Source organism: Ambystoma mexicanum, chromosome 3p (genome assembly GCF_040938575.1).
Source record: "Ambystoma mexicanum isolate Mex_15411 chromosome 3p, UKY_AmexF1_1, whole genome shotgun sequence".
In the NCBI taxonomy this organism is placed as follows: Eukaryota; Metazoa; Chordata; class Amphibia; order Caudata; family Ambystomatidae; genus Ambystoma; species Ambystoma mexicanum.
In genome coordinates, this window is record NC_090925.1 from 1,259,588,594 (window position 1) to 1,259,613,376 (window position 24,783).

Below are 24,783 nucleotides of genomic sequence, written 5' to 3' on the forward strand. Positions count from 1 at the left end.
CCATCTTCCCCCCCTCCACCTCGCTCCCTTCTGTATCTGGTATGTCAGCTGTCTGTTTCCCTGTTTTGTCTCCCCATCTCTCTACTCATATCTCCATATCAGTTACTCATTACAGATATGTATTATATTAATCCAGGTTTAATCAGCACTATCTACAATTTCTACTCCATTCTTGTTCAATTTAATGCATCAAATTGTATATATCTTCAATATGGTTATACCCTTTCTTGTTAAAAATTGTCATCTCTGTTCATTCTTTATGTTTACCAGATCTACACAAAGTCTGTAAAGTGCTAACACATGTAATAATATCTGTATCTTGAATAATAAAACAATTATTAAAATGAAGAAAAAATAGTGTACCATGGATCGAGTAAGTGCCACCATCTACTTCCAACTTCACGTTATAGCAATATTACATTTCATTCTAAATACTGAATGTCCACAATTAGGGGAAATCACAGACTATTTTTGGTATAAAAAGTATAAATCCAAATGGACATCACACATCCATAAGGTACTGTGAGTTGTATGAGATCCCAAGTAGGTGAAGGCAGTCTAGAAATAATGAATCAGTTCCTTGAAAAATACATTATTTGTGAAATCCCAATTAAAAATACCAATCCAGACTTAAACAAAGTGCCTCAATAGGAAACTGTGAGAAATCTGAAGGTACTCTCACATCTACTCCCCAGGGATATTCTGTTCAGGTTGCCAGGGAAGGGCCATCGTTTTTGGATCCCGACATGGGAGTGAACTAGCGAGGGAGGATCTCCTGAGCGTGGGGTCCTTGGGGATTGGGGAGAGGGTTCCACAGGGTGAGATACAGTATCCCCCTTTCCTGCCGTTGACTTGCCCTATCCTCCCTATGCCTTTGTAGGATATTACTGTCAATATCCTAATTTCCCCACCTGAAATGACACAAAGTACTGAGAAGAAGAAGATGCCTTGGAGAGTAATACAGACTACCTATAGGAAACACCACTATAGTACTGTGAAGAAGAAGAGGGAACCTGATGACTACAGGGCTGAAGGTCAGGCATGTCCCAGTAATTGGCCTAATTGGAATCAGGCAAACCAGGCAAGTGAATCACACCTGAAACCCCTTGATGGGGCTCAGGTGTATAGAAGGTGGCGCATCAGAGAACTAAAGGAGAGAGCTCTGTTGGTGGAAGGAGGGAGAGCTGCCTTGGTGAAGGAGAGAGACCAGCAGGAAGGCCAGCCCAACACGCAAGATGTCAGAGGAGAACAGATCGTTGAGACGCTGAAGGACTGCACAGTGAAGCAGAGTGGAAATGCGTGGTGAGGGAGCCATGTCTCAAGGGAGCCGATGAAGGCGGGAAAAGGAAACCATGGACAGTGTGGGTACCTTCGCTGTGGCCAAACAGTGCTCATTCACATGAATGGAAGGCGGTGAGACGCTGACCTTGAAGAAGCTAAAGAGAATAGCACTGTGACCGGTGACTTTCGGAGAATGCGAGAAACCCGGTGCACGTATGAAAGTCGCTGAGTTACACTGTAACGGAGTGGTCATGTTCGATCAGCAGATTCTAGAAAGCCTCCAATCAAAGCAGAAGAACGAACCGAAATGAATGCAATGTCATAAGTGGACTTTGTAGAACAATATATCAGAGTGATCACGTCTAAAGGCATTATACGTGTACAAAAATCTCTGATCGATCAAGGATACTAAGAAAGCAATATGAACTGTTAATGCTGTGAAAATGAGAATGAAAGCTGTGAATGAGCAGCCGAGGGGAGCCAGTGCAGTGTGAGCAAAATGCTGACCGAGCAAAAGTAAGCTGAATAAGTGGAAGTGAAGGCTGTAAATGAAAGCTAATTAAGTGGAATTTGGAAAAGAGAGCCAAGGAAGTGACAAGAAAGAGAAACCATTAATCTATGAACTTGTGAGCTTCTGAGCTGGTCGTGAACTGCCAAACCAATCTAAGTCAAGATGGCAGAAAGCTGTGGCAAGTGTAACTGGTTGCGTGACCTGTAATGTGTGAGCCGTGTGGCCTGTCAACTGCGCCTAGACCAGGAAGCCCCAAAAAATCCAGGAGAATTGTGAACACAACCATGAAACAAGATATAGCTGAACATTTGGCTGAATAGCTGATGCTTTGTGAACCAGTGCTTGAAGCTTGGGGAAGAGAACTCTGAGCTCACTTGGAACATTGTTTTGTAAACCAGTGCTTGAAACTAGGGGAAGGGAACCCTGAGCTCCTTTGGAACATTGTTTTGTGAACCAGTGCTTAGAGCTTGGGGAAGGGAACGCTGGGCTTGTTTTGAACTTTGTATACTAAAACCAAGGGTGCTTGAAACTTGAAAAACAGGGTCCCAAGTCCTGATGGAACATTTAAAACCCATAATTGTTACAACTGTATCCTGAACTTGCGGAAGGGAGCTGGAGGCTGCTCAAGATTTTGTATTGAACAGTATTGAGTTAGAATAATCCTACACTACATTTCTGTATTTGACGTGAGGGCAAGTATAGTTTTTGACACAGAAAGACATTTGATTTGGACTTACGGACACAGTCCTTCCTTTGTTTCTTTAGGTAGGGAAATCCCCACTATAGCAATAGGGCAAGTTAGGCATTACACCCATCCTGATAATAAATATTCTACTGTTGACTTTGCAATATGCTGTCTGGGTCATCTCTTGATACCACAGATGCACATCATATTGTGAAAGAACCTTCAAACACAATAGCAGTTGTATAAGCAATGTCTTTTGGCTCCCAAGAAAATAACAATTTCACAATACAATTAGTGATAACTTATCAGCAATCAGGCACCATGTAAATGTAAAATGCTCACACATTCTTATGAATTAAAATGAAAATAAGATAAACTTTACATCAATGACTATTGCTCCGTCATCTTAGGTATGTGAAATGCTAACTGTGTACATTTTGTTGCAGACAATTCAATGTCAGTTGGTCAATACATAACTTCATACATCACAAAGGCAGCCAAATGTCAATTACAAGATCTCTGGGAAGATGTTGTGATGAATCAGAGCTGATTATCCCAGTAAAACTGGCCTGGGACCCTTCTCATGTGGCCAGGGAAAGGCAGACACTTCCTGACCCTGGGGGTGGTGTTTTGCGGGAGGATCACATGAGGTCAGGAAGACTGGGAGAACCCCTTCACTAACTTCCCCAGAGACCCCACAATCTTAATGCCCTACTGTAAAATTGAAACTTTTAAAGAAAAAGGTAATTTGAACATTGGGGACTTCAAGTCCCACAATGGCCAAAGTACTGGGATGAGAAAGAAGAGGGATTCAGAGGCACTAGACCGCAAGGCGTAGTCTATTAGTTCTAATGACCCACACCTGAGCGGGGCCTTTGAATATATAAGACCCCCTCAGGTACATGCCATTAGAAGTAGGAGGTGGAGTGGCTGCAGAGACTCCACTTTGCAGTGGCAGCAGAGGAAAAAGGGGATTAGAGCTGCGGAGCCGCCAGTAGCTGTAGAGTGGATGACAGTGTGCTCTAGCACCTTGAAGCATTTTTGTGCTAGATGGAATTACAAATAATGATCTCAGACCAAATAATCGGACAGACTCAAGGAATATGGCAAAGTACTACTTTATTCTCATTCAATAAAGCAGGAAGAACTGACAGGCATTGGACTGATGCATCCACACACACAGTAGCTTGTTTACATAGTAGTGTTATACTCCAATATGCGTCAACTATGACATCATTCCACGTGGCAAACTATAAAACATATTGAGCGAAGGGATTGGTTAAGGGAACATATCTACGTATAGAGCATATATAAATTAGTACATCATTGGTTACCCCTTATCTGTAGGGCACGCCTTGAACTACCTCTAAATACGTATAGTAATGATTATAGTGGACAAAATGGCAGTGGATTGGTCTATGCAACATTGTATGTTAGGTTGTCCCTTAGACCCACTGATTGGCTGGCATAAAAGAAACAAAACTTAGGTGCTTGAATCCTGTCAGACTACTCCCTATTTTCTCAATAATTTCATCATCTTTCATCGGTCGGCCATAAGCCAAAGTCTTCCGTCTGTAGTTGACCTTGCAGCCTGCTCACTGTCCTGGAACATTCAAGGGAGTGTGATCGCAAAACTATCTTCTTCTGAGGCTCTAATGAATAGCCCTTGTCTTTGACTTCTGAGTCACATGTGAAGAGACCAAGAATGTATCCCTTTTGACCTTTTTACTGCTATTTGATTCAGTTATGCAGGGTGCTGTTACTCCTCTTGGCCTCTAGGGACTTGCTCACTCTACTTTGCATAGACTTCATACACTTGTAATTGTCCAATACTTTGGCCGTTGCAGATGTTTTCTTCTTCTTGTTTAATCTAAGAGAGAAATGTTCCCTTTGTTCATAGCTTATCTTGGTTAACTCCCCTTGTGCTTTGCAATTATTCCTTAAAATAGCAACCTTGATACTTGGCCAACATAGCCTTCCTATTGTTCTGCACATGAAGCTTTCCAGACTCTCCTGATTCTGCAACCTTGGTCTGCCTGTGAGGTAGCTTGGCTGAATTCGACATGAGCCAGCATCCATTTTGCTATCATGGCCATCCTTGCCATGCTATATATTCCTCTATGGCAACCCTCTATATGTTTCCTTTCTACCTTGCATTACTGCATATTTACAGTTATTTATCAGTAAATGACTTCATCCTCTTTGTATTCAGGATTACTTTAACTTTAGGTACATGGTTCTCTTGGTGCTTCAGTTACATTGTCACTCTTAAGAATGTTCATATTGTTTCAGAATAGGTTCATATATCCTCTTTGTGACATTACTCTGCCCTCGTCAGATTTCTCTTTAACGTTCCGTGATGTCTAAAGATGCGTGCTGGCATCCTTCCATGCGGCATCCTTCCACACTTTCAGTGCGAGGGTACATGCTGTATGGCTGTCTGAGTGCATAACATCTCTCATACATTTGATGCGATATAGGAGTGATACATGGTGTTCCACATATAGCCCTTCTCCTGTTGTTCCAGTATGACAGTGGTAAGGAGGCAGGAGCTAGAGCAAATGCATCCACCTGCTCCTTTACGTTCCTCCCTGTGGTTCAATTTCTGTCCATATCCTCTTCTTCCATTGTCTTCATCTTCTCTTCATCATTTATCTTCATCTTCTCTTCATATTCTTTTCCATTCTCCTTTATCATTTCTTCCTGCGATAATTCTTAGGAATCCATATCGTTGTGACCCCCTCAAGTGACCTGCATTCTTTATATGTTCATCCGCACTCCAGGTCATATGACAGCACTCTTCAGATGATGGACAGAATATCCAACGTCCTGCATATTTTTTACGATCCCTGCGGTAGTAAAACTTTGTTCCCGGAGGTGCAAAGGAACCTTTCTTTATATTCTCACAGGTGCTTCCCTCATTCTGCATCTGCTCACAGGTTCCAGGGTCTATATCAAGCATGATCTTCATCCTGTTAGCTTTTTTGGCTGTCTTCTGACATTGTCCCAAGATACCCCTTATCAGACAGAATGCTAGCAACACCAACACTAGTACTGCTCCAAGTATTTTAAAAGTATTTGTCAGCCAAGTTGGAATCCATGACAATGAAGATGAAAACCAATCATGTCCTGCTCTCTCATCAGCTTCATCCTCCATTTTCGTATGCAGGGTCATCAGCATAGTTATTTCCTGCCAGGCTCCATTTCCTCCATCATGAGATGGTATGAATGTGCAGCAAGATGGCCCGATCTTGGCACATGGGCCTCCTTCCATTGGTGTAATCAAGTCTAGGACATATCTGTTCTGCATGGTCATCAGCCTGCTGGCTCTCAATTCTTCTCTGAAAGCATTACATCCTTTTATTGTTGCCTTTATCATTTGCAATAGCTCTCATCTTGTAATCTGCAGCCACTTGGCGTTTACTGCAGGTTGAAGTCCTGGAAAAAATGTAGCTATCATTATCATTGCGTCTTGCTGAACAGTTCATGCTCATCTGGGATATTTTCATAAGCCTCCAGTGATTTTGCTGAGAAATAATTCAGTCGGCAGAGGTTGGGTGATCTCTTCTTCCTCTGATGTTAATTCATTTTTGGAAATTCATCAATATGGAGGTCGCTTTGGGGAATCACCAATGCTGGAACATGCAACATTACTATAGAGCATATTCTCCCCCAATGCTTAGCCAACTGCATGTAAGCTCTGGATCCACAAGCCCAACATCGAACCATTGACACTTCAGATCCTCCATTAATTCCTGAGGCTTCAATTGTCTGGCCACACCTTTTGTTTTTGTCCCACCAGGATCAGGCCATCATTCTTAAAGCATGTTGTTGCATTCCTTAGTGGTATTATGGATTCTAGTCCTGCTTCGTTGTCAACCCATGGAAGTAATTTCAAATACTTAGCCCATGATCCCAGGCATTTGTCACTTACTATGTGCACTATGCTTGCCGATTCTTTCTTCAATAATTGCAGGGAAAGTCGATAGTCCTTCTTCCCACCCTTCTTGTTTTCACATGGGAATGCTAATGTTGATCGTCATTGAAACATAGCCCATTTTATTTCACATTGTCCCCTGGTTGTGCATGCTGCTAGATGACTGAGGCATTTTGCATTATGTGTAGACATTTCTCTTGCAATAAATGTTCTTGCCGCATTCATGGCATACATTATTAGGGAACAAACACAACAGCTTCCATCTGACGTTCTTTCTCCCACCTCTTTCATATGTTGATACAAGTTATTTTTTAAATTAACTGAATTGTCAAGATACATATTTATAGCTTCTTGGTCTGCCTCACATCCCTTTTAAATCGAAATAGACCCCTAGTTATATTGTAAAACAGGCTCTCTGTGCCTCTATTGGTGACAATAATAGATCTTTCATGACACCCTCCATATCTGTATCTCTTTTTATAACAGGTCAAAATGCTATAATAAAAAGGGGAAAAACACAAATCATAATACCAAATGTTATCACCATCAATATTCCATGAAAACCTATTGACTTTCTGATTGGTATTAAATCTCAGAAATTTTGAAACCTCTCCATTTTGTGTTTACTTTAATTTGCACATTTGTTATATTTTTTTGTTTTTTGTTTTGGATCAATTTTATATCAAAAACTGTAATATGATTGCAATTATCACTCTCCAAATAATACAATTATTCTTGGTATCTCAGAAAAACGTAATGATATTTACTCCTCTTCATATTAGGGCTGGATAAGACTGTAATTTGTAGAAAATAATTACATACAAGAGTGTGTGTGTTGTCACTATGATAGGTAGCATATGATATGAGATGATATGGCATTTATAACGCGCCTATACACAAGTGTTTCAAGGCGCGAAGAGGCTAGGGAGGGGGAACAGAGGGAAGACACAGACAACTATCTTACAAGGCAAGGTGACATTGAGATTGCGCAAGTGCAGGGTAGAGGGGAGGGGGAAAGTGCGGGGGATGGGGGCGCGGGCAGTGCAGTACAAAGGATAACAGTAAAAATACAAATAAAACAATAAATAAAACGTGCAGCCAGCTGGTGGAAAGTGCAAAGGTAAGTGCAGACATCAGGTGTCAAGTGCTGGTAGGGGGCTGCAGGGATACAGAGAACATCCCCAGAGTGCAGCGTTACCAGGGGGGCAGTGCAGGTGTGCAGCTGGCAGGGAGGGGACCTGGGCCCGAGATCAGGGGGTAGCCAGGTAACCAGTGCAGTTTCAGTTTCAGCCAGGTGATCAGCAGGGGAGAAGAGGAGAGAAAGCAGAAGCAAAGAGGAAGGTCTTGAGGCGCTTCCGGAACTGGAGATGGCTCTCCTCAAGTTTCAGCGTGGCAGGAAGGCTGTTCCAGAGGGAGGCCTCAGCCGAAGAAAGAGATCTACCACCAACTTGTTGCTTGGAGAAGCAACTGACCCTGAGGGAATCATACAAGATAATCAATACTCTTTTTTCTCCTACAAACTCTGGATTCTTCTCTCATTGTCTCTTTTATCCTATCTAAAAAAGTTCCAGGATCTCTGCAAGTCTATTTTCTCCTTATCGAATTTGGAAAACGTTAATACCTAATCTAAAGGATTGATGTGCTCGTCATTCTTTTTATCCCTGCTTCTAGCCATCGAATGAGTCAGCATGCATGGAACTACTTCTATTGCCTCACTGTGGGTATATGCAGGAGGGGTCTGTGTTTTGCCTTTATAGGGTTTGATGTTGTGTAGATGCAGCCACGCTCTCTGTCCCCTTAATTTGACGGCTGTGTGGCTAATGTCTTCCACTTCATGTGCCCCAGAAAGCGAGGCCTACTCCAGGTGCATAAGAATTTGCATACCAGCACCTGGTCGCCTAGACACAAACTTGGGGGTTTTAATAATTCTTCTTTTTCAAGGGGTTGATTATCTTTGTTGCTTCTTTTTGACCCCTCCCTTCGCTTCTTGATCTGCTGAGACATGAAAGAAATACTTGCAGTCACTGTTGTTAGGTAATCATGCATCTCATCACCTAATGGCTTCGCTACACTGTGGGCATCAGTTCTTACCCTAGTTGGAGGAGCAAGTGGGGTTTTCATACAGCATCCAGTCACCAATTTATGAGCAGTTAGATGGTGATTTTAGCTAGGCTGATTTCTCTGGGCATATAGGGCAAGGGGCAGGCACTGTAGCCGTCCCTTCTTTAAGATTATTTTGAGCTTTGCTATTCTTTCCTTTAATAATCCATTTTATCACTTACAGATGTCATTCCCCTGTGGGTCATAAGCGGAACAAAACATATGTTTAATACCTAATAGAAGAACTATCTGTTCAAACAGCTCATTTACAAAATGTGGCCTATTGTCAGACTGCAAAACCTCACCCCCCTACACCCCAACTGGGGAACACCTCGCGTACAAGGAACTTGGTGGCACACAAGGCATCAGGGTGAGTGCATGGACCTACCATGATTCATCTAGAAAAAGGACATACTATTACCAGCATATATCTGTAGCCATTGCATGCCTATAACATATCGACATAATCTATATGTAGATGCTGAAATGGGCCATTGGTTCTTGGAATTGTTCCTCTTACTGTTCACAACATGTGCCCTGCAGTACATTTCTGACACACGATGCAATTTACAATTAACTGTGCCACGTGCTCTAATAGATTGGGCGAGAACCATTCTTCTGCAATTGTAGGAGCAAGGCTCTATCGAGTCATGTGTGATGGTTAGTTAAGCTGCGCCAGCGCTACTCTCAATAATGCTAGAAGCATAACTGGTTTTCCAGTGCTATCCTGTCTCCAGATTGCCAGAGTGGGGGTAAAGAACACCTTTGCTTTCTCCATAAATCCTGTTCTTCTGGTGGGGTTCGACTTTGTATTTCAATTTACTGGACAATAGACAGTACGTTAAAGCCCCCCCTTTACCAACATGCATCATCCCGAGGGCTTTTTCTCTAGCCTGGGGAATATCATTGTAACATTCAATATACTCTGTGCAGTCATGTACATAATCATCCTCTCCTACTAGTTCTGCTATAAACGTTGCTGGATTTACTGTCTTACATCTAACAATTTTGATTGCTGGGTTGGAAATAATCACCTCATACGCAGATGCTCTTTGTGTGGTCAATGTACTTTTGGGTTTCTCTAAAATTGTGAATAATACATGCTCTACAATTAACGTTATTGGGCATCCCATTCTTCGTTATAATCTGGGATCCCCAACACAAGGGCTGTACTGATTGCCTGTTTGGATTCTTCAAATACTTCAGTCCTCTCATCTGTCCATGTTATTGGGCTTTTGGCCACCTGTGCTTCATTAAGTCCTTTTAAAAGTGATGGAATATATTTACTGTGATCGAAAACCCAGGCCCTGCAATAGTTACGTAATCCTAGAAACTGTTGCATTTCCCTCACTGTTTTAGGTGCTATAGGTTTCATGATGGCTTCTGCTCTTTCTGGTGTCACTTTTCTCCCTTCATGGGCGATACACTGTCATATGTACAAGACCTCTTCCTGACAGTATTGTAACTTCTCTTCATCTACCTTGAATCCTTTCTCTGAGAGTATAGTCACTGCACACCAAAATGTCATCCAAGTACTGGATTAATACACTTTTGAGTTGGATGTTACCCAGGTCGATCTGGAGGACTCTGTTGAAGATTGAAGGGGACTCACAGTATCCCTGGGGCAAACAAGTATGTTTCAGATGGGTATTTCTATAGGAAAAGAAAGTTAAATCTTGTGAGTCTTCATCAAGGGAATTCAAAAAGAATACATTTGTTAAACGTTTACAGAACGTGGCACTAGATAATGCTAGACAAGCGCATAAGACGATGAGAGCCAGAATATATGAGACCGGTGATAAGGCCGGCAAAATGCTAGCTTGGTTAGAAAAACACGAAACAGGCAGCAGCCAGGTCAGAGAGATAAGATCAGAAAGTGGGGAACCCTTACTGACCGACCGAAATATAGCCGAGGGCTTCGCAGCTTAATACACAGAGCTATACAGGCCACCCACACTGTCGCGCAACAGCTCGGTACTAAACGACATAACCCTCCCCATCCTCGACACAGAACAGCAGGCTCTACTTGAGAGAGATATTACAGAGGAGGAATTGATAGCGGCCATGTCGGAACTCCAGACAGGGAAAACACCAGGGCCAAACGGCTTCCCGATAGAGATGTGGCGTAAATTGGGTACGAACGAAATTGCCCCCCACCTGCTACGAATGTTCCTAGAATCCAAAGAGCGAGGATGCCTACCGGCAGACCTCCGGAAAGCCACAATAATTGTGATCCCCAAAGCTGACAAACCGCCGGACCTCTGTAGCTCATATCGACCAATTTCACTCATAAATAGCGAGACCAATATATTAGCAAAAGTGCTAGCCAACCGCTTGCAACAGGTCATTACGACATTAATCCACCCTGACCAGTGCAGCTTTATGCCTAAACGGTCCACCCGCATGAACATTCACAGGCTACATACAGTAATAGAGGAAAGCGCCCACCACCCGAGGTCCCCTGGCCGTACTTGCGATTGACTTTGAAAAGGCCTTCGACTCTGTGTATTGGGAGGCAATCTGGGAAATAATGTGCAGAATGGGGTTTGGCCCCCAGTTCCTGAGCTGGGTACAACTCCTATACAAATCCCCTGAGGCACAAATGAGGGTGAATGGGTGGCCGTCGCATACTTTTAAGCTTGGGAAGGGAACCAGACAGGGGTGCCCACTGTCCGCCATGATATTCGCCCTGGCCATAGAACCGCTAGCAGAGGCATTGAGAACATCACCGGCCTGGCGCGGTATTCAATGGGAAGACGGACGAGAGGATAGAGTCTCCCTGTACGCGGACGACCTGCTTCTTTACTTAAAAGACCCAACCCAGGCCCTGCAATAGTTACATAATCCTAGAAACTGTTGCATTTCCCTCACTGTTTTAGGTGCTATAGGTTTCATGATGGCTTCTGCTCTTTCTGGTGTCACTTTTCTCCCTTCATGGGGGATACACTGTCATATGTACAAGACCTCTTCCTGACAGTATTGTAACTTCTCTTCATCTACCTTGAATCCTTTCTCTGAGAGTATAGTCACTGCACACCAAAATGTCATCCAAGTACTGGATTAATACACTTTTGAGTTGGATGTTACCCATGTCGATCTGGAGGACTCTGTTGAAGATTGAAGGGGACTCACAGTATCCCTGGGGCAAACAAGTATGTTTCAGATGGGTATTTCTATAGGAAAAGTAAGTTAAATCTTGTGAGTCTTCATCAAGGGGATTCAAAAAGAATACATTTGTTAAACGTTTACAGAACGTGGCACTAGATAATGCTAGACAAGCGCATAAGACGATGAGAGCCAGAATATATGAGACCGGTGATAAGGCCGGCAAAATGCTAGCTTGGTTAGAAAAACACAAAACAGGCAGCAGCCAGGTCAGAGAGATAAGATCAGAAAGTGGGGAACCCTTACTGACCGACCGAGATATAGCCGAGGGCTTCGCAGCTTACTACACAGAGCTATACAGGCCACCCACACTGTCGCGCAACAGCTCGGTACTAAACGACATAACCCTCCCCATGCTCGACACAGAACAGCAGGCTCTACTTGAGAGAGATATTACAGAGGAGGGATTGATAGCGGCCATGTCGGAACTCCAGACAGGGAAAACACCAGGGCCAAACGTCTTCCCGATTGAGATGTGGCATAAATTGGGTACGAACGAAATTGCCCCACACCTGCTACGAATGTTCCTAGAATCCAAAGAGCGAGGATGCCTACCGGCAGACCTCCGGAAAGCCACAATAATTGTGATCCCCAAAGCTGACAAACTGCCGGACCTCTGTAGCTCATATCGACCAATTTCACTCATAAATAGCGAGACCAAAATATTAGCAAAAGTGCTAGCCAACCGCTTGCAACAGGTCATTAGGACATTAATCCACCCTGACCAGTGCGGCTTTATGCCTAAACGGTCCACCCGCATGAACATTCACAGGCTACATACAGTAATAGAGGAAGCGCTCACCACCCGAGGTCCACTGGCCGTACTTGCGATTGACTTTGAAAAGGCCTTCGACTCTGTGTATTGGGAGGCAATCTGGGAAATAATGTGCAGAATGGGGTTTGGCCCCCAGTTCCTGAGCTGGGTACAACTCCTATACAAATCCCCTTAGGCACAAATGAGGGTGAATGGGTGGCCGTCGCATACTTTTAAGCTTGGGAAGGGAACCAGACAGGGGTGCCCACTGTCCGCCATGATATTCGCCCTGGCCATAGAACCGCTAGCAGAGGCATTGAGAACATCACCGGCCTGGCGCGGTATTCAATGGGAAGACGGACGAGAGGATAAAGTCTCCCTGTACGCGGACGACCTGCTTCTTTACTTAAAAGACCCAACCCACGCCTGCCCTGTGATTATAGACATACTAGAGGGCTACGGTGCTTTCAGCGGGCTGCGAGTAAACTGGTCCAAATCAACTCTGTTCCCAATAGGCACCACAACCTCTATACTACCAGCCAATTGTCCCTTTCACTTGGAAACTGAGCGGTTTAAATACCTCGGCATTCAGATAACTAACGACTTAAGCAAATATGTGACCAACAATCTCCACCCGATAACAACCAGATTCACAGAAGATACCAGACACCGGGTCTCTCTCCCGTTGACCCTATTAGGAAGGGCAGCATTATTCAAAATGATGGCTCTCCCACATTTTTTATACATACTACAAAACGCCCCATTACACATCCCAGCGAAAGAATTCAAAAAGATAGACAGCGCACTAACGAAACTCCTCTGGAACAATGGGCATCCGCGCATTGCACTGAGCACTCTGCAGCACTCCATATGGGAGGGAGGAACAGGACTCCCCCGCCTCCAATCCTACTACTGGGCCAGCCAAATGGCAGTGGTCAATGACTTACTGCACAGGGACACCACGTTGCCACACAATAGACTGGGGAGCATCGGAGGACGCGACAGACCTCGAACTGAACTCCTTTACAGAGAAATAGGTAATTCAACCCCACAGTCCATGCACTCACACATCGCCCGAGTTTGGACAGACACACACAGATTCCTGGGATGGGAAGGGCAAATCACCCCACTAAAACCACTGTGGAACAACAGGAATCTACCTGAGGTGAATAAGCTTCCGAGGTGGCGCACATGGTCACAACATGATGTCAACACAGTGGGCGATATTGTGGAGGGGGTAGACTGGTATCCTTTGAAACTCTTGAATCCAGATTTCACCTCCCAGGCACTGAACGGTTCCAATATGCGCAGATGCGGCATGCCCTGCAAGCACACCTCCCAGCACTAGAAGACATGGCTGAAAGCACTCCCCTAGAAAGGAAGATAGTTGAGGCAAACATCAAGAATAAAGTAACGTCCACCATGTACAATGTAATTACTTCCTTTGCCACCACCGAACTAACCAGCCTTAAAAACAAATGGGTAAGGGAGATAGGGCCTATACAACCGGAAGACTGGGTGGGGCTCTCATGTTCCCTCGGGAGGTGGCCATTTCGGCCAGACTCAGACTAATCCAGCTCAAAATACTATATAGGATCTACTACCCAAGGGTGGCGCTATATCGCTGGGGGAAAACAACTGACCCACACTGTCTACGGTGCAAGAGGGAAGAGGGCACCTTCTTCCACATACTGTGGGACTGTAACCATATACAACAGTACTGGCAAAAATGTTGCGATGAACCCTCGCGGGTACTGGGGAGAACAATACACAGAGATCCGAAGCTATTCCTGCTTGGGGTGGAGGAGGAGGGGGAAATGTCTAAATACGAGAGGTTGTTTCTATCGACGACATCAGCAATAATCAAAAGGAACATTGCACAATTGTGGGGATCGGAAATAACACTGCAGTATGAACAATGGGTGACGGATGTCAACATTTGCATTGCAATGGAGCGAAGGGTATATACAGCCAGGGGGTGCCCGAGGAAGGCGGACAAGATATGGAATAAATGGGAGGAGGCCCAGTGAATGACTGTACCAACATGAATAAAGGACGATAAGGCACAGTGTACAAAAGTAGTACAAAAGTAATCCACTTTGGCACATAGCGTGAGAAACAATGAACATTTCAAGACCCTTTTTCTTCCCTTTCTTTTTCTTTTTTATTTTTTTTCCTTTATTCTTCTATCACCTAACCAAGAATTGTTTTGATGGTTATGTAGGTGGAATGTTCATATGAAGAATGTATGTTTAATGTTCTTAAGATGAAAAACAATAAAATTTGTTATAAAAAAAAAAAGAATACATTTGTTAAATATATAACTGTAAACTATTTAGCCTTAGATGGGATGTTACACAGTATTGTTGCAGGATTGGGAACTAAAGGAAACTCAGCTTCTACTATACTGTTTATTTATTTATTTTTACATTTATTAGGTGCACAAAACTCTCAGTCATCTAGGTGCTGTTACAACCAGGTACTTTTTCATGAGTGACAGTGGACATGCCCACATAGATAGGTGGTAAGAAAATCATTTGGCTGAAAAGCCATGTTTTCAAGGCCTTTCTGAATCTCCAGTAGGATGGCTCCATTCTCAAATGTGAAGGGAGGGCATTCCACTGGAGAGCAGAAACTGAAGGGAAGCTAGAGCCTCTTCCTTTAGCTCTCCTGGTTCTTGGGATGACAAGTCTGTAGGCATAGGCTTTTCTTAAATGTCTGGTGCACCGCACTTTGACTAGACATTGATTCAGGTAGGTCAGCGCTGTCTTGGAGAGACATTTGTGAGTGATAGCCATTGTTTAAAGATGATCCTTTCTTTGATTGGAAGCGAGTGAGCATTTCCTCTTGCTTCTGAGATATGCTCCCTTTTAGGGATGTTGAGGGCTGCTCTGGTGGCATTGTTCTGGATCACTTGATGTTTGTGTAGGTTGCGAGTGGATGTGCCTGCAAATAGGGCATTGCAGTAGTCAAGTCTAGCCCCGATGATGGCTCTGGCAATGGCGAGGCAATGGCATGGGCTAGAAAAGGTCTTGCAGCATTGATGAGCTTAGTGGTGTACGCTGCTGAAGTGGTGATGGCGTTCACCTGGCATGTCATGGACAGAGATGAGTCCAAGTAGACCCCCAAGGTCTTTACTGAGGTTGAGACACTGATGTTGATACTGTCGATGTTGAAGTTGGCATAGAGTGGATTGAGGTTTTTTAAGGTTGAAAAGGAGCCAACCAATAAGATCTCAGTTTTCGTTGTTGAGACATAAGACATTAGTGGCCATCCAGGTTTGGATAATGGAGTAGATTGTGTTCAAGGTGAGTGAATCTTCTGTGTGGTTGCCTGAGAGGGTAAGCAGGATCTGGGTGTCATCAGCATAGTTAGTATATGTGACTCCCATTGAGTCCAGTAGGTCGAAGAGGGCTTAGTGAATATATTATACAGCGTGGGGGAGACGCACAAGCCCTGTGGGACTCCACAAGTGATCGAAGTAGGGGGCAGAGACGACTTCAGAGAAGACCCACATGGACCTCTCATCAAGGAAGGTGGTCATCCATGCCGTGGCTTGCTCAGAGAAGTGTGCCAAGGAGGTAAGGTGATTGCAAAGGATTTTATGGTCCACCAAATCAAAGGCTGCTGAGAGGTCGAGAAGGAGGGAGGGCTTGCCTTCATCCTTGAAGGCGTCCTTTTGGTTTTTTAAGTCTAAAAAGTCTGACTCTGTTCCATGGCCTGGTCTGAACCCAGATTGGCGTAGATCTAGGATTTGGTGTGCTTCTAGGTAGTCGGAGGTTGCTTGGCGAGGCCTGGTCTAGGGAAGGTTTGTTTAGTAGTGGAAGGACCCAAGCTTCTTTCAGCAAGGTGGGGACCCTGCTGGAGACAAAGGAGGCATTGATAAAGGCAGTGATAAAGGGTATGAGGATGTCGGCAGAGTCTTTAATAACTGCCACGGGACAGATGTCCCCTTTGCATCTGGAAGGTTTAAGGTTATTTAGTATTTGGCGTGTCTCCAGTTCAGTGACAGGGCTAAAATTGAAGGCTACTTGGATCTTTGTGGTAGGTAGTGGTAGACGAGGGGCATAGATTTTAATAGAAATTGTTTCGCTTGGATTTTGGCTTGGAGGGTAGAGATTCTGTTTATCAGCGCTTGCTGAATGTTTGCACACCAGATATTGGGCCTCATTACGAGGATGGAGGTAGCCTTGCCGGTGGCTACCTAAATACCGGCAAGAAAATCCAGCACCTGCGAATGGGCAATTAACGGGGTATTCTGACCCCGCCGGACCCAGTAATTGCCCTTTTGCGGGTGCCGTTGCAAGTAGATCCCCATTCCCATTTGAGCCCCATAGGGCTCAATGGGAATGGGGATGCCTGCTGCACTGGCACGGTTCATTACTGTGCCGGTGCTACAGGCTTGCTGTGCTCGTGGGTGCCTTTCATTCCGCCCGCCAGGCCTGGCGGAATGAAAGGCACCTGCAAGCACAACTCGGAGCTTGCTGGTCCGGTAACAATGGTACCAGCAAGCTTACCGATACCGTTATATCCGTACTGGCAACCTCACAATGAGGCCCATTATCTTTGATAGTGGTCTGCAGGGCAGGTGCTGGGGCTTCAGGTTCTTTAAGGATCGTGAAAAGTTCCTTAGTGTTTGATTTGGCATTTGATATTCTGCCGTTGTAACAGGTGGCTTTGTTTTGGGTAATGGCACATTTGTAAGTTTTAGCAGCATATTTGAAAGTCTCTTTGTGGGCTTCTGTTGGCCGTTTTATCCAGGAGTTGGTTTTTGGCCTAGATTTTGATTGGTGAAGTATTAGCCGGGCAACCTTATTTACAGCAGTTTCTAAGGTTCTAGTGTAGAGATCTGCCAGTGCGTCTAGGTTGGGGTCCCAGTGTCTTAAGTGTTCCAGGTTTAGGTCGGTTAGGAGGGGTAATATGCTGAGTTTTGAGATTTAGCATGAACTTCGTGACTAGGTTGGTGACAAAGGGGCACCAGTAAATCATTCAGTCTGTGCTGATAGTATGTCGAAGTTGATAACGAAGTGGTCTGACCAAGGGCAAGGTGATATGTTTGTGATGGAAGTTTCACAGTTTATATCTCCAAGCCAGTCCAGGGTGCAGCCTTTGAACCCCCCCTTTTATTTCCTCATGGGGTACACATCTGTGCTACATGATGAATTTGATGGTACGAATATGCCTTGCTTCATTAAAGTTGAAATGGTCTTAAATATACCTTCATCCCCCTCTCTTGACATGGGATATTGCTTTGCTCATGGTAAAAGGGCTCCTGGTTTTAATTTAATTTTAACTCCACCTATCCCTTTTAATAGACCCACATCATATGGGCTTCTGGTCCATAAAATCTTTGGCACTTTCTCTAAGTCTTCCTGGAAGAATGACTGTCTTCTTTTTACCAACGCCATTCTCTGCGGTATTTCCATATTTTATACTTTAATCCAATAAGTGAGACTTATGTAAAAAAACGAGTTCATCTTCAGAGTAGTCATCTCTAAACAGTTCTTCATCTGTCAAATCTTTCAGCCTATATCCGTCACTGAGGGCTATCACTGTTCTCCATCCCCATCCTTCATCATCCGTCCCATGAAGCATCACCCTTTCTTCTCTGACCACTGCTGCTTTTAACTCTAAAGGGATAAAAGGCCCTTCCTCATCGTCCATGGGAATCTCTAGTCTTAACAAGAATTCATCAGGTGTTCTCAATATTTCATCTACCATTCTGGGTAACCATGATAATAATGTAGTCACTCTGTACAAAAATACCTCTGGATCTAAAGGAACTCTCCGTAATGCCCATATGAACTCTTCCACATTCATATAGTGTATCCTTGGATTAGAACACACTATTGCACTATTGTTAGTAAAAGATATCATCATGTTAACTTTTGTCATCAGGTCAAGTCCTAATATGTTAACTGGTGTATGCCTAGAATATAATAATGGCATTGACATATCATGCTCTCCAATAGAAATTGGCAATTTGTTTGTGAAAGGAACTAAACTCATTACCCCAGAGAATCCCTGGGCATGCATGGCAGTACCTGACATTGGGTATTTTCCCTCAAAGACAGAGGAACGAGTGGCTCCAGTGTCTACGAGAAATTAAAATGTCTTGCCTCCTATTGTTACCCCGACCCTTGGGTCCTCTTGGTGGTCTGGTGTCATCAATAGTACTGAACACATCAAGCCGCTCTGTGGGCTATCCTATTGTGGGTATAAATTAATCTCTGTACCTGTGAAAGGATTTCCACCTATCACAGTCAAATTCACCAATTTGGGTGCAGGAGCTTGTTGGGCTCCTGGAGTCATGTTCCATTGTGGTACCATAGCCTGCATTGTCTGTGCTTGCTGCAGTTGTAACTGTTTCATTTGATTTGATTTGATTGATTATTTATAACGTGCTTAGTAGCAGGTTTCTAAGTGCGGACATGGGGTTCAAACCTGTGTTGCTCCATGTCTTCTTGCTTCCAAGGCAAGCATGTTGGCCCTGAACTATCCTCCCAAGACGTTGTGCTTGAATGGGTACTTGCATTTGCAGCAACACTGTCTGCATTTGTTGAGGTTGCCGAGCATATGTCTGAGCCTGCTTGTGATCTTGGGCATAATATTCCTGTGGTTCTGTATTATATTATGGACCAAAACCCATCCCTCCTCTTGGAGCTTTCCAATTCTGCTACATGCCTCCTCTGCTTCTGCATGTCCTAGCTATGTGTTGTATTCTTTCCGCAATTCCAACATTGTTGCAGCTGTCTGCCATTAAATCCTCCTCTTCCATGAGGGTTTTGAAATCCACCCGATCCTACTCCTCGAGGCCCATCCCCTCTTCCCCTTGACAGAATGTTGTACCCGCTCTGGTCTGTGGGATAACCTGTGTTCTTTTGCTACCCTGACTGCATCTCATGTGTTACCCCTTCTTCATTACTCGTCAATACCGCTCCCACTATGACTATTTTTGACAACTTCTTCTGGACTAACTTCACTTCCTCCTGCTTTCTATTCTCAACTTTCTTTGTTTTCTTCATCTTCATTAATCAGCAGTGATGCACAATTGTCAATTGTATTTCTGGCTACGGCTTTGCTTCCATTCCCACCTGTTTCTCCAATTGCCATTGCACTGGCTCGGGCAGCCACTGACACAGAATGTGATAAAATAATGCTACCGGTTTATCCCATGGTTCACAAGTCTCCGGACACCATCTATCGTGAATATCTTAATGTAAGCAACAGGGTCTTCATCCTCCCCCTTTTTCCTAGTCATAATCACACCCATGTCTGACATATCAGGGTATTGCACTATGAGCACCCGTCATATGACTGCTCTGAAATTATTAAATGGTGCGCCATCATGTGTCATGTTTTGCGCAGTCACAGCTGCGTATTCTGCTCATTTCCAAATGTCATCAGCTCTCGCCAAAAGAATAGCTGCTAGTAAGCCTTTTACGTCACATATAGCTACGGTCAATCCTGATGTCATTCTCTATGACTCATTAATCCATTTTCCCACACAGGAAGCCAAACTTGGCAAATTTACATTTTAAATTGTCTTCATCCATCTGTGGCCATGTGGCCGTCCTCCCCCCTCGTCTTCCAGGCTGGGTTAGTCTTGCCCGTTTGTCTCCTTCCTGGTAGTAGTTTTAACCTGTTTACATATGGCAGGTACATATCCCTTGTACTGCGCGGTTGTGCTTGTGGTCGATCAGTATATGGTGTTGGTTCTGGTGTTTTTTCTTTAGGGTCCTCCAGATCGGACCATTTTACCCATTTTTCTACAGTTGATTCTCTTAAAAACCTGCATGCGCCCTTGCTTCGTGCCCTCTCATTCTCCACCCTTGCTTCATCTGACATCATGATGCCCCAACTCGTGTGACTGCTGTCCTTCTCTGCATCATTGATATCTAATCTGTTTAACGACCACGTTCCGTACTCATCTGTTATGACATCATCTAACCTACCTTCAGCTCCCCTTAATAGTTTCATTCTTTAGGCTTCTATTTTTTCTCGTGTCTTCTCTTGTAATCGCTCCTTTTCTTTTCTTGCCTCATATCTTCTTCGTTCTTGCCTTGCATTCTTTATCCCTTCCTTTTTTGTGTGCTCTTTCCTCTTCCTTCTCTTTCTTTTCCCGCTGTTCTCTTTCCTCTCTTTTTTGAACTCCATCAATGCCCTTATCGTCTACCTTCAGTAATATTTGTCCTCCCATCCATTCATTCTGTGCTATCGTTATTCTCTTAGCCTTATCCTTTATTTCATTATGTTTCTTTGCTTCTTCCTCTATCCCCATTTGTATGTCTTGCCTGTCCTTTCTGTCATCACACTGTTGATCGCGTGCTGATATATCTTTGCGTTCTCTGCTTCTGCTCTCTTCCGCATTATCCTTGCTGTTATAAGCTGGGGCGCATACGTTGGATTAGCATACCCCGTTGCTACTTTTAATTCCTTTAAAGGGTAGAATCCCTTCTCTTTTGTATCAACATTCTTATCTTCAGGAATGGAAAGGGGAGTCAAAGGCATTTTATTCTCCCCTTTATGCTAATTGAGCATCCAATCGCTTGCAGCTGGATCTTCTTTCTCACTCTGTTACATCTTCCATAATTTAAAAATTGCCAGTCTTTTCTGTAACTTTTTCCCTTATATGTGGCATGCAAATAGGTTGTCATATGTGGCAGTATAGTTTGACAGCGAACCCTCCTGTGGCCACGACATGAGTGTCTTATCAACCGTGGCTCGGCTCGGACCCATTCCGAATGATATTTCTTTATCTTTACTGTGTATCTCGGCAATGTCCTACACAGAGGTAAAAGAGGAGTGTCCCCCATGATGACTATCGATTTTGACTGTCAATACTTACCCGTCCTTTTATTTGATTCTTTATTTTATCAAATATGCCACACCAATCAACTGGCACATGCACCATCAATCACTGTTTATAATCCCAAAAGGAGATATTTTAACTGATTACTTTTTTATTTAAAAATATATGCATTGATATTCTGTTTGGTCTATCGTTTACACTTTCTATCAAGTTTTGTTATCTCGCTCTTTTCTTATTAGTATTATAAGAGTCTCTCCTTTATTTATATATTAATTTCCTTTGATTTTTACCCTCCTGAATGACGTCAATCTCTTGGTCCAAATGTTCACCAATCTCCTTAATGTTGTACTATTGTTTTATATTTATTAGTCTAAACACAACAAAAGCTTCATATTGACATTTTTATAACCCCACACGTGCACTTTTTCAATTTTACTGCTACCCCTTCCTTTACTATTTTATTAAATGTATCCCTTTTCCGTTTCACTCAATTTTGGAGTTTGATACACACTCTTCTGCGGACCTTACCTCAGGAATCCTTAACACCCCTTTTTGGAGTCTTTACTTTTAGTAGGTACCCTTCTGCCCCATTAGAAGCAGTAATCGAGGTATCTACTTCTTCTCTTTTTAATCTCCCCCCAAAAATCCTGTTACTTTTTATAAGTATTATTTACAAGACAACCCCTCCCCCTATTTTTCCCACCTTCATTGTTCTACTTACATCCGTGACTCAGCTTGAGTCCCTCAGCGTCGACTCTCCCTCAACCGACTAGCTTGTCTTCTTTCCACGGACACATGCGGAGACCGGACAGTAATTTCATCAAAGGGGCACCTGCCAACGGAATCTTCTTGCATGTGACTCTGTGTGCCGATCTCTGCGGGCTAATGGCGGGAGCAGCCAAGCGTCCGGGGGTCTGGATCTGGTCTAGGTCGGTTAGACCGTAACCATCCCACCGCCACCAAAATGTGCTCTACCACCCTAATGCATCTTTTGTGCTAGATAGAATTACAAATAATGTTCTCAGGCCAAATAATCAGACAGGCTCAAGGAATTTGGCAAAGTACTACTTTATTCTCATTTAATAAAGCAGGGAGAAATGACAGGCATGGGACAGATGCATGCATACTCACACAGTAGCTTGATTACATAGAGGTCTTACACCCCAATATGCGTCTTCTATGACATCATTCTACATGTCAAACTATACAATCTATTGAGGGACGGGATTGGTTAAGAGAACATATCTATGTATAGAACATATATGAATTAGTACATCATTGGCTACCCCTTATCTGTAGGGCATGTCTTGGACTACCTCTAAACATGTATATTACTGGTTATAGCGGACAACATGGCACTGGATTGGTCTATGCAACATTGTATGTTAGGCTGTGCCTTCAACTCACTGATTGGTCAGCATGCTATCCCAACCTTTGACTTTCGGCTCTTTAACAGCACGTACGTGAAACAAAACATCAGTATTTTAATCCCATCAGACTACTCCCCGTTTTCCCAATTAGTCCTTCATCTCTCATCGGCCAATGTCTTCCATTTGTAGTTGACCTTGCAGCCTGCTCAATGTCTTGGAACATTAAAGGGAGTGTGAGCATGCCACTATCTTCGTCTGAAGCTCTAATGAATAGCTCTTCGACTTCTGAGTCACATGTTAAGAGACCAGGAATTTGTCCATTTTGACCTACTGTTTACTGCTATTTGATCCAATTATGCAGGGTGCTGTTACTCCTCTTGGCCTTTAGAGGCTAGCTCACTTTACCTTGTATAGATTTCATACACTTTTAACTGTCCAAAGCTTTGGCCGTTGCAGATATTTTCTTCTTGTTTAATTTAAGAGAAATGTGCCCTTTGTTCATAGCTTATCTTGGCTAACTCCTCTTATCCCTTGCAATTATTCCTTAAAATAGTATCATTGATCCTTAGCTAACATAGCCTTCCTATTGTTCTGCACACAGAGCTTTCCAGTCTCTCCTGATTCTGCAACCTCGGTCTGTCTCTCAGGTAGCTTGACTGAATTCGACAAAAGCCAGCATCCATTTTCTTATCATGGCCATCCTAACCACACTATATATTCCTCTATAGCAAGCCTCTATTTGTTTCCTTTCTGCCTTGTTTTACTGCATATGTACAGTTATTGACCAGTAAGTTACTTCGTCTTCTTTGTGTTCACGATTACTTAACTTTAGGTATATGTTTCTCTTGGTGCTTCAGTTACATTGTCACTCTTAAGAATGTTCATATTGTTTCAGCATAGGTTCATATATCCTCTTCATGACATCACTCTGCCCTCGTCAGATTTCTCTTTAACTTTCCATGATGTCCATAGGTGCGTGCTGGCATTCTTCCATGCGGCACCCTTCCACACTTTCAGTGCAATGGTACATTCTGTATGGCTGTCTGAGTACAGAGATCCCCAGAGGGTCTCCACCTTTGATGACCTTGTATGCAAAGGTTGTGTGGCGGGAAGCGTTGCTGTGAAAAGCTTTCCCCATAGAGAGAGAAGCTCTGCTTATTGTGAGTTGTGCTCCGGTAGCAAGCAAGCACAGGAGTGCTTCAGGGGCAAGGAAAGTTCTTTTGGGGCCGGCAGAGGTCACAGGAAGTGAACCAAAGCAGTTTGCCGTGCAGGAGGCAGCAAAGGAAGCAGAAGGCACTGTGGCAGCGGAGCAAGCGGACGCGTATTAAGCAACCAGTGAGTTCATCACTGTTGGGTAACCCCGGTACGCTCTGTAATCGCTCCCCTGGCCACTAACGATTATTTGAATACCAAGCTGACATAAAGAAGTGGCATAATAAGAACTTTGCGAACAGACAAGAAATGAAAGGTTTTAATTATTACTATGAAGGCCAATGTTACTGCCAAAGCCAAGAGAGGGCAATACTGAAAATAAACATCATTGCCAAAGCCAAGCGAGGCAAATACTAAAGCAAGCTAATTATAACCCTTGTTGCCAGAGTGAGGGATAGGCAATAGTTGAAAAAGCCCTCAACAAGCATTGTCTAAGCCAAAGAGTGAGAGAGAAACATTGTCAGTCTTTGATGTAAAAGTGGGAAAACAACAGATCACAGGCCTATCAATACTGTGGTATCCTGGGATTGTCCTACTGGGAGACACGGGAGAAGGACAGTTCCTGAATACCAGTAACCTGGCGGACCTCTGCACACAACTACTGACCGCAGCCAAGATTTCAATCGCCAACCTGTGGAAACTTCAGGAAGGCCCCATGTAGTGGGTCAAATGCTGGGACTTTGGGACTTCACCGCAGTGGAGAAAATTACTGCCATCTGCCTGGGCAACCAAAACAAGTTCCACAGTACCTGGGGCCCATTCCTGGACTTTGTGGAAAGATTCACGGGAGTGGCCAGACAACCTCCAGCGCTCCGCTATCTAAAATGGACTAACATCCTAGCGGCCCCCTGAACCGGCGCACATGGCTGCCTACCCTATCGCAACCACAGCACCCATACCCTGTAACTTCGATCTGAGACTGATGACAACCCCCCCCCCGGACCACCCCAGAACTC